This window comes from Anas acuta, chromosome Z (genome assembly GCF_963932015.1).
Source record: "Anas acuta chromosome Z, bAnaAcu1.1, whole genome shotgun sequence".
NCBI classification, from domain to species: Eukaryota; Metazoa; Chordata; class Aves; order Anseriformes; family Anatidae; genus Anas; species Anas acuta.
Window position 1 is genome coordinate 61,124,601 of NC_089017.1, and position 15,923 is coordinate 61,140,523.

The following is a 15,923-nucleotide window of genomic DNA, read 5'->3' on the forward strand; positions in this document are numbered from 1 at the left end:
TTAATTTCATGATTCTGTCTGAAGTTAAAGAAAAGTATGTATTTTCATTATGTATGAAGATAAACAGAAGCTTAAGCTGCTTGGACATAGTTACTTAGTGGATAAGCAGTATGTTTTAACCACTTTATTTGCCCAGAGAGGTTGTGGATGCCCCATCCCTGGATGTTCAAAACTAGGTTAGATGAGGCCCTGGGCAACCTGATCTAGTAGATGGCATCCCTGTCTATGGCGAGGGGGTTGGAGCCATTTAGTTAAAACCATTTCGTTAAAGTTTACCAGTTAAATTGGAAAAGAAGCTTACTGGATTTTGGTAAATATTTCAGTGAAGAGGCAAATTTAAGACTGAATCACATATACTTCTGTTTCCGTATTAGGTACATTTTGAAGTGGGGCTTCACAGTGTTGTAATTTCACCACACATTGTCCAGGGTGTTCTTCATATATTCTGCAACTAATAATCAAATTCACCTATCAATGGTAATATCCAGCACTTCTGTATTTATGTATTTTCTCTAACAATATATACTTTCTAAAATTTTCACCTGTATTTTATTTCTTACATTAATTCTTGTGGAAATACAAATTATACATCTATTTATAAAATATGGAGAGTTTTTAACAGAAGTCCAAATAGTTTTGTCAAGTTGCCTGTGCTGGAACCCTCAGTCCCAAGTACCACAAAATAATTGCAAGCTTCAAAGAAACATCTGATTGCTTTAAAATGCTGGAGGTTTTAAAAGGCAGAAATGCTGGTCTGCCAATATTTTATGTTAAATTTTGAAGAATTCTGGGAATATATTCCTTGATGTTATATATTTTTATAACAACCATTATAATAGGAAGATGATGATGATTATTATTATTATTATATTACTGGACTGGTAATATTCAGTATCTAAGGGTTTGTAAAAAAGTTTGAGAATATTTCAATATTCTTCAAAGACAAAAGAAAAAAATCAGGTTGTATAGTCTTGATGCTACTAATCACTTCAAGTACTGATGTGGATCTGCCAATGTGGGGAATGTTCATATTTGTCTAAATACCTCTACTATATTTTTAACTTTCTGGAGGTTTAGGCAAAAGCAGAATATACTGCTTTAAAGAGGAAGTGCATATGTAAACTTAAATGATAAAAGATTACGAATGATGTCTATTACTGTCCCCAAAGGACATTTTTTTTTTTTTTTTAAGAAAGAAAAAATGTAAGAATATTCCAAGTATAAAACCATTAACTGTTTTAATTGGTCTTCTATGATTTTCTAGATTTTCTAGAGATATTTAAATTTGCCTTTTTTGGAAATGAAAGGAATGGAACTGGAGCTTTGTAGGAAGAAGGAGATATTTATGACTATCACAGTTTCGGTTATATTTTAGCAAACTTTTAATTAAAAACTTCTTTTTCTTTTTAACCTCCCTCCCCTCCTCTTTTATTCCTTAAGACTTCGACAGAAGTTCTGCTATTTTAGTGTGTGCAACCGAAGGCTTCTTCTACATAAAATACCACTATTTTAAATAAATTATATCTTATGGTCAGCTTTAGAAAACTGCAGATTTTTTGAGTGGTTCTTAGCAGAACTAGAGATAGCAGCGTTGAAGACATAAGAATATACATGTGACCATCACAGACTCATAATAACATGGATTAAAAAAAAATGCACAGGCATGAGTTTAGGCTTGGAGGGGTCCTTGTTTAATGAATAGCTCCAGTCTCTTTTACTCCTTAGTCATAACCTCTTTCTCTTTTGTGCACGTATCTAATTCTTGTTTTTCATTGCATTCTTGTTTCTAGTACAGTCATTAGAGTAGGATTATTAAAAACCCTGTGTGATATAGATCTCATTGACATTGTGGGCTGTTTGTCAGAGCCAAGAAAGGGGCTACATATGTAACCAAAAAAAACCAACAAACCACAAACAAACAAATAAAAAAAAACAACAATAAAAAACGATAACCTGCCAATATCACTATCAGCAATTGCTTTACCTTTTAAATAATCAAACTGTGATGATGCTTACACTTTCGAATCTCTGCAGCATGAGGTCTCTGCATCTCACCCAAAACTGCTCCTATTATTTCTCCATAAAGGGTCTCCTTGCCTTTTGTAAGGACTAAGCTGAAATATAGACATTCACTCCCAAGTTCTCCACATTAGAAATTCTCTTCCTAACACTGACTGTGGAAATTATTCTGAAGTCTTTTGGGTGGAATGACCAATTAAACTTGTTTGAGTGGCAGGCACTGGACCTTTTTACATAAATACTTCTGCTCAGTTACAAGTGAGGTAGGTGGAGAATCAATGAATTTAATTTTAATGAAAATTCCTGTGGAGAGTTATTTGAAATCATATTTCATCTCTTAAATGGAAGATTAACTGTTTTCCTGTTGCTCTTAATGTTTATAGGATATGAGTCAGTACACAGAATAAGATCTTTTCTGGGGGAAAAAGACACCAGTACAGTTTGGGAAAGAATAAAGAAAGAGAAGAATTATCTCACCCTCAGTGTCTTAGGCAGCAGTTCTTCAAGCCAATTTCCCACCTGTGGCAGGATGCAACTTTTTAACTGGATGTTCCTGCTCACTCTCACCAGCTCCTTGTGGAGGTGCAGAATGCAAGCAGTATACCTAGGAGGGTATGCTGCAAGCCTGAGGCTCTTCAGGAAGCCTAGCTATAGTGAACTCGTCCTCCTGGTTCTGGAAACTTTACTGGTGTATATGTTGTTTACCTCTGCAGTTTCAGCAAGAGTCTGTAAAAGTCATTTCTCTTGTGCTTTGCCACCAAGAGGGCATTTCTGCAACATTACCTCTGGATCATCTGTCAAAGTCACTGCTGTGCCACATCCTTATCATGACAAGTCAATACCACATAGCAGCTAGCTTCCCCTTACCATGGGGTCAGTTTGATTTTGTTGCTTGGACAGAGCTCACTACTGGTATTCCTGTATCCCCTGCTGTACAATGTCAGTCTAAATATTTCCGAGGATACTAAACACATTTTCCAACTAGCTGATCCTCTATTTGTTGAGAAACATTGATAACAACTGTTTCCTCTACAGAGTTTGTCCCTCTGAATTTTTGAACAATTTAATGGAGCATCTCCTTATTTCCTCCTTTTCCCCAGAAGATGCCAAAGAACTTTTCTTCCTATGTCTGTGCTTTCTTCCAGTACCCAGAAATAGTTGGTAACAAGATCTCTGCAATTTCTTTTGTTTAGAAACACTGATTTCTTTGTGTTTCATGATGGGGAAATGGCATACCCTTTTGACAGCCTGCGTGTGGGTGAACATTCAGAGCTGAGAGACATCCTTTTCTTTAGGCCTGATGAAATTTAAACATTTTGGTGATTTTCTTCCAGTCTGGGAAGATCTGAATGATTTTGAATTGCTCTGATATTTGTTTGAAATGTATCACTGAATCACAAAACTGAATGATTCAAATAACATTGTACGGAATGGTTCATAACAATGAACGTTTACAGCTAGCACAGGCTACTGATTCTTACTGTCCCACTTTTTGTTTAATTAAGTCTTTTTACATTTCTTGAAGCTGAAATTTCACAAATAAATAAATGCAAAATGATGTAAAGCAGTGTCTTTCCTCAAAATTTTTTGTCAGTTGAAGTATAAAAATGGTCGTTATTGCCACAGATAAATCCTAAAATCTTCTAATGAAATTTTATTTTTATATTGCTAATCTTTGCCACTGAAGTATCTCTCCTGTAAACTGTCCTGTAAGATTCTCTCTTCTGTTTAAAATAAACAAAACAGTTTTTAACCAAAACATTTTCAAGAAAATAAATAATATAGGCATTATCAGACACTTCACAAGTAAATCATTTAACGTTTTAAAAATTCCATAAGAAAAAAGACACACTGCTATTGAATTTCCTAGAGTGGTGATAAAATCAACTCAAAAAGAGTGTGACCTATTTATATGTATAGAGTCACTTCATTTTAGAATAATGGAACTGCTGCCTTTATTTAGCAGATTTATGCAAGATTGCAAGCTCAAAATCCAGGGATTCTGTTACATTTATTTATCTTTTATCTTCTGAAGGACTGACTAAAAAAATCTTACTTGATCAGACTTACTTGTGTTCACTGTTAGAATGTATTTTGAAATTAAGAAAAGTAGCATACTAGTTGAATGAATAGTAAGATAGTTGATAATTTTGATTGTATTAATACTAAGTTACAAACTACTTATATATATATTTTTATTATTATTATTATTTTTTTCTCTAAGTTGTATACACCGGCTGTTTTAAACTATAGAAAATAAATACTTATTGGTTAAGCTTTCTGCCATTTTGCTCTGGTCACTATATCGAAGCAGTGCCATTCATAGAATATGATGAGAAAATTGGAACAAAGCATTTTCTTCCCTTGTTCTCATGGAATCTGTAAATATAGGTTGACTTACTGTGATTTCTTTCTTAGCACGGGTTGTAATGGATTTCAAAAAACTACAGTCCAATCCTTGACTCAAACATAAATAAGAGCTAAAGACTTACAAGTACTTTGAAAATCTAAAGTACATTATATTGAAAATTAATGACATTTTTTTTAATGTGTTTGACAATATCTAGTGCAGTTTTTCTCCCTTTTCTCCTTAAAGTAAAATAGATGGATAAGTTCTCTGCCTCTTAAAATTAAATTTCTGGTCATGAAGACAGATAAAATACATGTCTGTTTGTAAATACTTTTATGTCTTTACAATGATTCTTATAATTTAGTAACCTCATTTTGTATGACATACTAGCATAAAAGACTCTGCACGTCATAGTGGCAATGACTCTAGTCAACTTCTTGAAGTGAGAGTCTCTTAGATTACCTTCCTTTTTTTTTTTTTTTTTTTTTTTTTTTTTCTGTGTTACAGGTAACCTTTTTTCCAGGTTGGAAACAGATAGGAAATTGGAATGTGAAGGTGTTTATAAATGAAGTAAGAGAATGCTGACTTTAATAATAATTAAAATTGGCATTTATCTGAATTTATAAAGAAAAAAGTTTTGGTTAGGAGAAGCCCAATCAATAGGAAGAATCTTTACTCAGTGTGTGTTGCTGAATAAAATTTGTTGTGAATTCCCAAAATTGTAGTGAGAAAATTGGTCTATGCATAGAACATATAGATCTATATCTAGTTTGGGGCAAGTTCAATAATAATTTTATTGGCTAGCTGTGGGCTACATGGATATATGACTTACTCCCGGGCTTTTGAATTCCTGTAACCTGTTTGCTTGAACTTTATAGCACTTCAGAGACTAGCCAGTCCTCTAACTTTATGACAGATGCCTTTAAAATGTGATGCAACTGTCATGTTTCCCTGTAAGTTGTTGGCAGATTAAACATAGATAAACCTTGAAAATTATTTGTGTAGGAATTCCTACCCTTTTTATGTAGAAATGCAAGTGTTACTGTCTTTCCCTCAGGCCCCTAATTTCACCCTCATTTCCCTGATTCCATGGTAAAGAGATCTAATAACCTATTCTCACCTAATTTGTCAGTAATGGAAAATCAAACCTATACATGGCCCTTTCCAAAGCCAAAACATTGCTCATAAAATTTTGAGCATCTACCCTTTGATTTCCTGATATTCATAATCTACTTACAATATAGAAATATAGAGGCTGACAAAAACCCCTGTACATCACCTGGTCCCACTTTCTCTTGAAAGCAAAATCCTAGTTTGGGTAATCCAGGTTCTGTTGAGTTGAGCCTTGGATATTTCTGGAGGAGAAGATGGTTCCCATTTCCCCTATTGCAGTATTTAACATAGAACTTAAGTGCTATGGCAAACAGTATTTTTATTATATCCAGACATAATTTTGTCTGAAGTAACTCATACCTTTTAACACTTGCCCTGTCAACATGATCACTTGTTAAGGGAATGCCTCCAACTTTCTCTCTAGCTACTTTTTAGGTAGTGAAAGACTGTGATTAGTTTCCTAAACACCATTTCCCACAGCATTCTCCTCAAGAAACTGGCTGCTCTTGTCTTGGACTGGTGCACGCTTCGTTGGGTTAGAAACTGGCTGCATAGCCAGGCCCAAAGAGTTGTGGTGAATGGAGTCAAATCAAGGGCTCGGTGCTGGGGCTGGTCCTCTTTAATATCTTCATTGATGATCTGGATGAGGGCATTGAGTGCACCCTCAGTAAGTTCGCAGATGACACCAAGTTAGGTGCGTGTGTCGATCTGCTCAAGGGTAGGAAAGCTCTGCAGGAGGATCTGGATAGGCTGCACCGAAGGGCTGAGGTTAACTGCATGAATTTCAACAAAGCCAAGTGTCGGGTCCTCCACCTGGGGTGCAACAACCCCAAGCAGAGCTACAGACTGGGAGATGAGTGGTTGGAAAGCTGCCAGGCAGAGAAGGACCTGGGAGTGATGGTTGATAGTCGGCTGAATATGAGCCAGCAGTGTGCTCAGGTGGCCAAGAAGGCCAATGGCATCCTGGCTTGTATCAGAAACAGTGTGACCAGCAGGGCTAGGGAAGTGATCGTCCCCCTGTACTCGGCTCTGGTGAGGCCGCACCTCGAGTACTGTGTTCAGTTTTGGGCCCCTCGCTACAAGAAGGACATCGAGGTGCTTGAGCAGGTCCAGAGAAGGGCGACGAAGCTGGTGAGGGGCCTGGAGAACAAGTCCTATGAGGAGCATCTGAGGGAGCTGGGTTTGTTCAGCCTGGAGAAAAGGAGGCTCAGGGGTGACCTAATTGCTCTTTATAAGTACATTAAAGGAGGCTGTTGCAAGGTGGGGATTAGTCTATTCTCCCAAGTGCCTAGTGACAGGACGAGGGGGAATGGGCTTTAATTGCACCATGAGAGTTTTAGGTTGAATGTTAGGAAGAACTTCTTCACTGAGAAGGTTGTTAGGCATTGGAATGGGCTGCCCAGGGAAGTGGTGGAGTCACCATCCCTGGAGGTCTTTAAAAGATGTTTAGATGTTGAACTTAGTGATATGGTTTAGTGGAGGACTTGTTAGTGTTAGGTCAGAGGTTGGACTCGATGATCTTGAGGTCTCTTCCAACCTAGAAATTCTGTGATTCTGTGATTCCTCTTTAGTCTTTGCTAGGCTGAACAAACCTCATATTTTAACTTTTTCTTCATATGTTAAGTTTTTCACACCTCTAATCGTTTGGTATCTCTTCTCTGCTATACCCTCCAGTTTTTCAATATCTCTCTTGAACTAGGGCAGCAACACTGGACATAGGACTTGAGATACACCCTGAAAAATGACAAACAGAATTAGATAACCATGGCCCTTGGTGTGTTGACTGTACTGCTGCTGATGTGGTCCAGGATAAGGCTGGTTGTTAATGTTGTCAGAACTCACTGCTGGATCAACTTCAGCTTGCTGTTGTCTGAGTAATTTATAAAGATATTTAAAAATGCTGAAACCAGTACTGACTCTGAGGAGCTATGCTTACCACCAGATGCCAGTTTGAATTTGAGCCACTGGTCACTACTTTTGCGCTCAGCTATTCATCTGGTTTTCCATGCTTCTGGTGCTCCAAATCTCCAGTCAATATCTTATAATCATGTCATCAAGGATGTTGTGGAAGTCTTTGTGTCAAAAACCTTGTTAAAAGCAAGGTAAGTGATGCACGCAGTTCTCCTCTCACTCACTGATGTCTCATCCTGCTCAGCAGGAGAGGAAATGAATTTGTTTGTATCTCCCAGAAAGCATGACAAATCTGTTAGGGTCTCAACAAGGTTAAACTTTTACAGATAACTTGCTGAGGAATCATTAGAGGCTTGGCAAAAACACGTCCATTCTACATAAAACAAAAGAAAAATGATAGAGAGGAAGAGCAGAGAGATAGAAACAGGGATGGAAATAGAGAGATATCACTACCAGTGGATGCCGTCTGGACTTGTTCACTTCGGGTTTTCGGGTGGCAGGTGTGAACCAGGGTGCTCTAGTATCAGAATTTTAAAGCTTAGTCCCTGCCTCTTTGGGCAGGTCCTGGAGTCCTCTGCAACCCTACCCTTTCACAGGCATGCATGTTTCACATCAGGGAAAGTTCAGGAGATGTGATAGTTCTCAGGGTCCACCGTGGTCTTCTGCATCCCTTCCTGTTTCAGGCACAAAAATTGTCAAATGGCTTACTTTTTTTGATGTGGTGAAATGTGGAAATAAGTCGAGAGAGACAGTCCCCACCTCCACGAGGCCCACTCCCTCACCTTAGTTCCCTTTCAAGGTGGATAACACATAATAAAAACTGTGTTGTGTTTGCTTGGAGCTTTACTCCACAAATGAGAAACTTCTTTCATTGTAGAAGACAATCAGGCTGACTACACACGATTTACACAAATTTATGTTGGTTATTCCCATGCACTTTCTTGTGTCTGGAAGCAGCTTCCATGAGGACCTGCACCATAATTTTTCCAGGGACAGAAGTTAGACTGAATTGCCTGTAGTTTCCCAGATCACCCTTTTTGAACCTTTTGTAGGTGGGTGTGATATTTGCGCGTTTCATGTCACCCAGTACTTTCCCTGATCTCCATGACCTTTACAAGCTGATAGAATGAAGATAGATTTTGAAAGATATCAGCTAATTGACATGTGATATTGTGATATACTGCAGTACTTTTCTGCAATGGCACTTAGTAGAAATGTTGGTCCATTGCCAAGAAGTGTGTAATTCAGTCAATTCAAATTTTGTCTGAATTACTGCATTCACCATCATCTGTGTTTTTGTTTTTGTTTTTGTTTTTGTTTTTGTTTTTGTTTTTTCTTCTGGAACTTCAAAGGAAAAACACATTCTTGAGCACAGGTTTCTGGAGGCCCAGCAACAGGAGTCCAAACAAATGTCACACTTAACAAAACAGAAGTTATGTAGTCTAGCTGGAACACATGTTCCTTCTAGAAAGACAGGCAGAAGATGACTTATAAAAAACTTATATTGATTTGTTTTCTATTGCTCTGTTTTTACTGTTAAAGAAAGCTCTTTAACTTATAATTAGTAATGGTCTCGTCATTTCTTTACTCCTCAAATGTAGACAGTGAATTGATGTTGTGTCCTCCTCCAGTGGGACAGTCAAGTGTTTTAAGTTGATGCATTAATTAAAATATGTCACTTCACTATATATCATGCATTTAGAAACTTTAGAATTTTTGTTTGTTTGTTCTCCCTCCGTTTGATTAGGAAAGATTTAAATGTTTTTACTGTTACAGATATTTTCCCATGTCCATTACTCTCAGTTATCAATCTTTGGCTTGTTAAAACTTTTTGATATGTTTGAAGTGTGGTTTAGTACACCGAAAATGCAGACTACTTTTTGTCATCTGCATATTTTTGTAATAATTTGACATGTATTAGAATACCTGAGAAATTTAACATAAACTTTTAAAGTTTTATAACATAAAAATACATACAAGTTTACATACTTAGCTGACCTACCAAATCATGAAGAAATGAGCTACATAGTTCAGCTAAATTCTGATTACTCTAAGTCTCGTATATTCTGATGGAGGAGAATTTTTTTACTCTTAATTGACTGTAGAGATGGTACAATTTATTTCTTACTCTTAAGTCTGAAGATCAAGGATGAGAAAGTCATGTTATCCCTGTGGAGACTAAATCATGTGAAACTAGTTTCAAAGTAAGAGAAATATTACAGATATCTTGAAGGCCAAGTTTGTCTGATTTTCTCAACACTCCTGATTTAGTTGTGTCTTTTTATTAACCCTGACAAAGTAAAGACCTTGTTGGTTTCCTGTTGACAACTCACTCTCAACATGAAATGAAGTAGGTAAAACATATATAGTATATCTGAAGATATATATATATATTGCATATATTAATGTTTTATTATTGATATAATATTATATATATATGTATCTATATCTATATATACATACACATATACAAACAAACTTTTACTTCCATCTTCAAGACAGTTTCTAGAATAAGTGGAAGGGATCCAGATACTGAAATATCTGACCCACAATAGGGTGATTGTGGAATCCACTTCCACCAGAGAGAAGAAGGATTTCTAACTGGTTAGGTACAATACAGAAAATCACTTAAAAAATTAAATAAGTGCATATGGACGTTAATGCGACAGCTGAACCTTTCAAATTCTTTGGCACTTCATTCTTCTGCTGCCTTTTGTTGCACTTGCTTTATTTTAAGAAGCAGACCTATAAGTGAATCATAAAGAGTAACATTAATTTTTCATAGGCATGTCAGGATATTTTATATAGTCTCATATATAGTTGGAATCACAGATTCAGAAAAAAATATTTCTATTGGTTGATGGCTGGGACTATGACAATACTGTAATGGCTTCTGTGCTTGTTACTGCTAAGCTTTGATTGTTTGCATATGTGAAGGTTTTTATTTTTTTTTCTTGATCATCATATGAAAGCTTTTATTATTGCACAGTTGAATGGAGGAAAAAGAGGCAGAGTGAAGCAGATTTACATGAACTAATAGAAGAATCTGGTCTGATAGTAAGTTCTCATCTACACTTTTGCAACTGTTTAGTACTGCTATACAGATGGACTTCTGTGTATCTATTAACCTACTTTTTTTTTCTCCCTGTGGTGATGTCATTTAGTGTTCTTGCTCAGCATTGTTTCATAGTTTTACAGTTTTAAAGATACAGTCCAAAGTTACTTCTGGACTTGTTTGTACCAAATGATGGTTTTTAGTGCATTTTCTTTAAATTTTCATGAAATAGATAAGAAACTCTAAAATAGATGATTGATCATGGAAATTAATAGAAACAGTGAATACATTTTAGGGTAATACCAAGCCCTAATAGGAGGTACAGAGAGTTTCATCTGAAAATAAGATTACTGTATGCAGTTGTAAAAACATCTTATAAAATTATCTATGAAGAAGAAAGCCAATATGCACTTCTCAGGTTTTCATACCCCTCAAGTCAGTTTATTTATAAGTCTCCTTTTGTATATGTTTTTAGAGAAAGTGAAGAAAATACCAGTCAGGAAATTTTACCACATCTGTAGATGTTATCTGGATATTTTTAACTTGTAAAATGCATGTTAGGATTTCACAAGATATTGACCATATCACTTTTTTTCAAATGATTTCTTCTGTTACTAAGAAGGTTGCTTATAGAAGAAGAAAAAATATGTGTGATCTTGATGTAAAGAAAGAAAGTTTCCTTGCAAAATTTTAAAGGAGAAAGATTAGGCTACAAGTAAATGCCACAATATTTAGAGCAATTGAAACTGAAACTTTGGTGTGTACTATGGTACTTTCCATACAATCCCTCAACACAGTAGTTTTTCGTATATGAGAACTCTTAGAGCACAATGCAAAACCCAGCTAATTTTCCAGGCTTTGACAAGATAGGAGGCTTATGAGGGTGACTGCTGGTGACAAAGAGGAGAGGATGAAAATTGTTTTACATTAGTTATTGTATTCTGGCACTCTGTAGGAGTTGTCAGAGCTGAAGTAACAATTGTACTTTTTAATTGAGATTAAGGGTGCCTAAAGGCTTACAGATGAGCTGATGTAGCTTCAGATATGCAAACAAAAAGATATTTTTAGCATGTATTGGATTTCTCAGGGAATTGTTCATGTAAAGAAAAAGGTTCCTTTTCTTATTGATATAGACAAAACCACAGGGTTTATTTGCAGAACAAGCTGTGTATGGGAGATGAATAAATTGCTTTTCTCACCATAGAAAAGCATGTAACACCAGAGAGGATTGCTTTCTTCTGTGCCAGGACAGAGGCACTAGGAAAAAGTAACTTAATGCTTCACTTTTAATCTCTGAGATTTCTGTGCTGTGATTTAGCAAGGTGCTTGTGTTAAAACTGATGTTAAAACTGATGTTAAAACTGATGCAGGGCTGCCTCCAAGCCAGATAAAGATCCTTCCGAGCAACCTACATGATATGTTCAGAATGGGTGATTACAGTATATCAGTGGAAGATTGTGGTATTGGGTCAGACCTGTGCTACCCTTGTCATAACTGTATTTCCAACAGATAGAGTCACAGACTCGTAGAATGAGAATGAGAAGAGACCCACAGGGATTATTGAGTCCAACTCCTGACTCCACTTAGGACAACCTGAGTTAAACTATATATCTCAGAGTATTGGCCAAATATGTCTTGAACACTAACAGACATGGGGCCATGACAACTTCCCTGGGGAGCCTGTTCCAGTACCCAGCCATACTCTCAATTGAAAAACTTTTTCCTACCATCCTATCTGAACTCACGTCACTTGCTCTTCTTAAAATGGTGGTTGTCCAGTGTTCTAAAATATCAAGACCTGTAAAGGCCTCTGTACCCACAAGGAGGTGAATGGATCCTCCTAATTTAGTATTTTCAACAAACTTACTTAGTGTGCTCTCAAATCCTGTTTTCAGTCATTGATAAAATCTCTGAAATCACCCTTGAGTTGAGCCTGCTGTATTAGTGAGGCTGCCAGCCTGATGTTACCTCATTTACTACAAAGTATATAAATAAACACCCGTAGAGTGAGCCTGAGCTTCAAGCAATCTTTTACCCGTTGTATTTTGTACGTCTATACTTTTACAGAAGGATACTGTGAGAGAAAACATCAACAGTTTTGCCAAAATAGTAAGAATAAAAAACAACCACTTCCACTGCTTTCCCTTCATCCAGTAGGTAGGTAACTTTTGTCATAAAAGGAAATTAAGTTACAAAGGCAAGGAGGGTATGATTTAGGTCTTTGTGAACACAGACACACTAGCTTTTTTATCAAAACAGAATTTCTCTGCTTGCTACTTGCACTAGGGCTTGTTGACCATTTTCTGCTCCTCAGTGTTGTCTGCATAAAGTGTAAAGGTTGTGTTGGTTTTGGGCATCATGTCAGGAAAATAGTTTCCAGTCAGTTCTTTTCCCAAGTTATAAACAGTGGATACCTGAACTCACAATAGGAGCACCTTTTGAAGAAAATATGTATGCTTTTTCGCTTCTTTTTGACTTTAGCCTTATTCTTTTGGAAACTCTAGCCATATCTAATGTTCTCATGTGCTCAGATTCTCTCTCTTTTTTTTTTTTTTGTAGGTTGACTGGATCTGCCTGGTGTTTATAATGTGTATGTTGTTGTCTGATACTAACTATGAGACAGAAAGATTTATCTGAGGCCATAAAGATAAAAATAAGTGGAGATATTCTAATAATAATTTTTCATATTCAAGCTGCTGAGTTGGGAGTAAGTACTGATGAGGGGACATATAATAGGATCAACATAAAACATTCTGAATGCAATATATAAGAAGAACAGTCCTATTTTATGTGACATTATTGGTGACAGCTTTCCGGTGCATAAGTCATTGAGCTGTAGTTTTAAATTTACAGACACACTGTGAGATATGCATAGGATACCCCTTCTCCACATACCAATGGCAGTTAAAGAAGAAAAAAGTTTCAAGAGATGGAAACATTTTTGATTGTGGCTTTTGAAAACCAAACAAAATAATAAAATACGTTTAATGATAATGACAGAATCACAGAATCACAGAATTTCTAGGTTGGAAGAGACCTCAAGATCATCGAGTCCAACCTCTAACCTAACACTAACAGTCCCCACTAAACCCTATCCCTAAGCTCTACATCTAAATGTCTTTTAAAGACCTCCAGGGATGGTGACTCCACCACTTCCCTGGGCAGCCTGTTCCAGTGTCTAACAACCCTCTCAGTAAAGAAGTTCTTCCTAACATCTAACCTAAAACTCTCCTGGCACAACTTAAGCCCATTCCCCCTCGTCCTGTCACCAGGCACTTGGGAGAACAGGCCAATCCCCACCTCGCTACAGCATTCTTTAAGGTAACTGTAGAGAGCGATAAGGTCGCCCCTGAGCCTCCTCTTCTCCAAGCTGAACAAGCCCAGCTCCCTCAGACGCTCCTCGTAGGACTTGTTCTCCAAACCTCTCACCAGCTTCGTCACCCTTCTCTGGACCCGCTCAAGCACCTCGATGTCCTTCTTGTAGCGAGGGGCCCAAAACTGAACACAGTACTCGAGGTGCGGCCTCACCAGAGTGGAGTGCAGGGGGACGATCACTTCCCTAGCCCTGCTGGTCACACTGTTTCTGATACAAGCCAGGATGCCGTTGGCCTTCTTGGCCACCTGAGCACACTGCTGGCTCATATTCAGCCGACTATCCACCATCACTCCCAGGTCCTTCTCTGTCTGGCAGCTCTCCAACCATTCCTCTCCCAGTCTGTAGCTCTGCTTGGGGTTATTGTGCCCCAGGTGCAGGACCCGGCACTTGGCCTTGTTGAACTTCATGCAGTTGACATCAGTCCATCGGTGCAGCCTATCCAGATCCTCCTGCAGAGCCTTCCTACCCTTGAGCAGATCGACACACGCACCTAACTTGGTGTCATCTGTGAACTTACTGAGGGTGCACTCAATGCCCTCATCCAGATCATCGATGAAGATATTCAAGAGGACCGGCCCCAGCACCGAGCCCTGGGGGACGCCGCTAGTGACCGGCCTCCAACTGGACTTGACTCCATTCACTACGACTCTTTGGGCCTGGCCATCCAGCCAGTTTCCAACCCAACGAAGTGTGCGCCAGTCCAAGTCAAGAGCAGCCAGTTTCTTGAGGAGAATGCTGTGGGAGACGGTGTCAAAAACCTTGCTGAAGTCAAGGTAGACCACATCCACAGCCTTTCCCTCATCCACCCAGCGCGTCACTTTGTCATAGAAGGAGATCAGGTTTGTCAAGCAGGATCTGCCTTCCATAAACCCATGCTTAGTGGGCCTGATCGCCTGCTTGCCCTTCAAGTGCCGCATGATGACTCTCAAGAGAATTTGCTCCATGAACTTCCCTGGCACTGAGGTCAAACTGACAGGCCTATAGTTCCCCGGGTCTGCCCTCTGGCCCTTCTTGTAGATGGGCGTCACATTTGCTAGCCGCCAGTCAACTGGGACCTCCCCCGATAGCCAGGACTGCTGATAAATGATGGATAGGGGCTTGGCCAGCTCCTCTGCCAGTTCTCTCAGTACCCTTGGGTGGATCCTATCCGGCCCCATCGATTTGTGCACATCCAAGTGCCGTAGCAGGTCACCAACCATTTCTTCATGGATGGTGAGGGCCACATCCTGCTCCCCATTGACCACAAATGATGTCCTCTGCTGGAAAGGTTTTTAAGGCCTAACTAGTCAATGCATTTGGAGTGGTCAGTTTCATAGAATCTGAGTTGGAAAGGGACACACAAGGATCATTGAGTCCAACTCCTGGGTCTGCAAAGGACTACTAAAAAAAATAAAAAAAAAATAAAAAAATAAATCAGATCATGTGTCTGACCAGAGTTCCTGAACTCCAGCAGGCATGGTGCCATGACCACCTCCCTGTGTAAGCTGTTCCAGTGCCTGAGTACTCTCGGTGAAAAATCTTTTTCTTGATATTCAGCCTGAATCTGTCATGACTTGAAGCCGTTCCCTTGGGTCCTATCCCTAGTCACCATACAGAAGAGATCAGCAATTTGGTTACCAGAAGTGCCCTAAAGTCACATAACAAGCCTTCAGATAGAGCTCCAGAATAGCATAAGATTCCTCTAGCTCCTCTGTCATATGGCTGCCCTATCAGAAACACCCTAGGACATGTGAAAAGGCACAAGATAATTACAAGTGGGTAAGCTAATCAATAACTAGTTTTGATTCAAGTTACCTTTTATTCACATTCTTGCACTTTTGGAGCTTTCCAGCATGCTACATGTTGAAAACATGAAGCAATATAATGTAATCTCTTTTGCTTTAATAATTTTGCCTTCCTTTTCCTCTTTCCTTTTTCTTTTTTTCTCTTTCCTCCTTTCTCCTTTCCTTTATTTTTTTTCCTTTCTCCATTCTCCCTTCTCCTTTCATCTTTTCTCTCCCCCCCTCCTCCTTTTTCCCCCCTTTCCTTTTCCCCTTTTCTATCAAATAATAAAAGAAAACACAATATGTTCTGGGAAGTAAGTTTTCTTTTTAGATTTC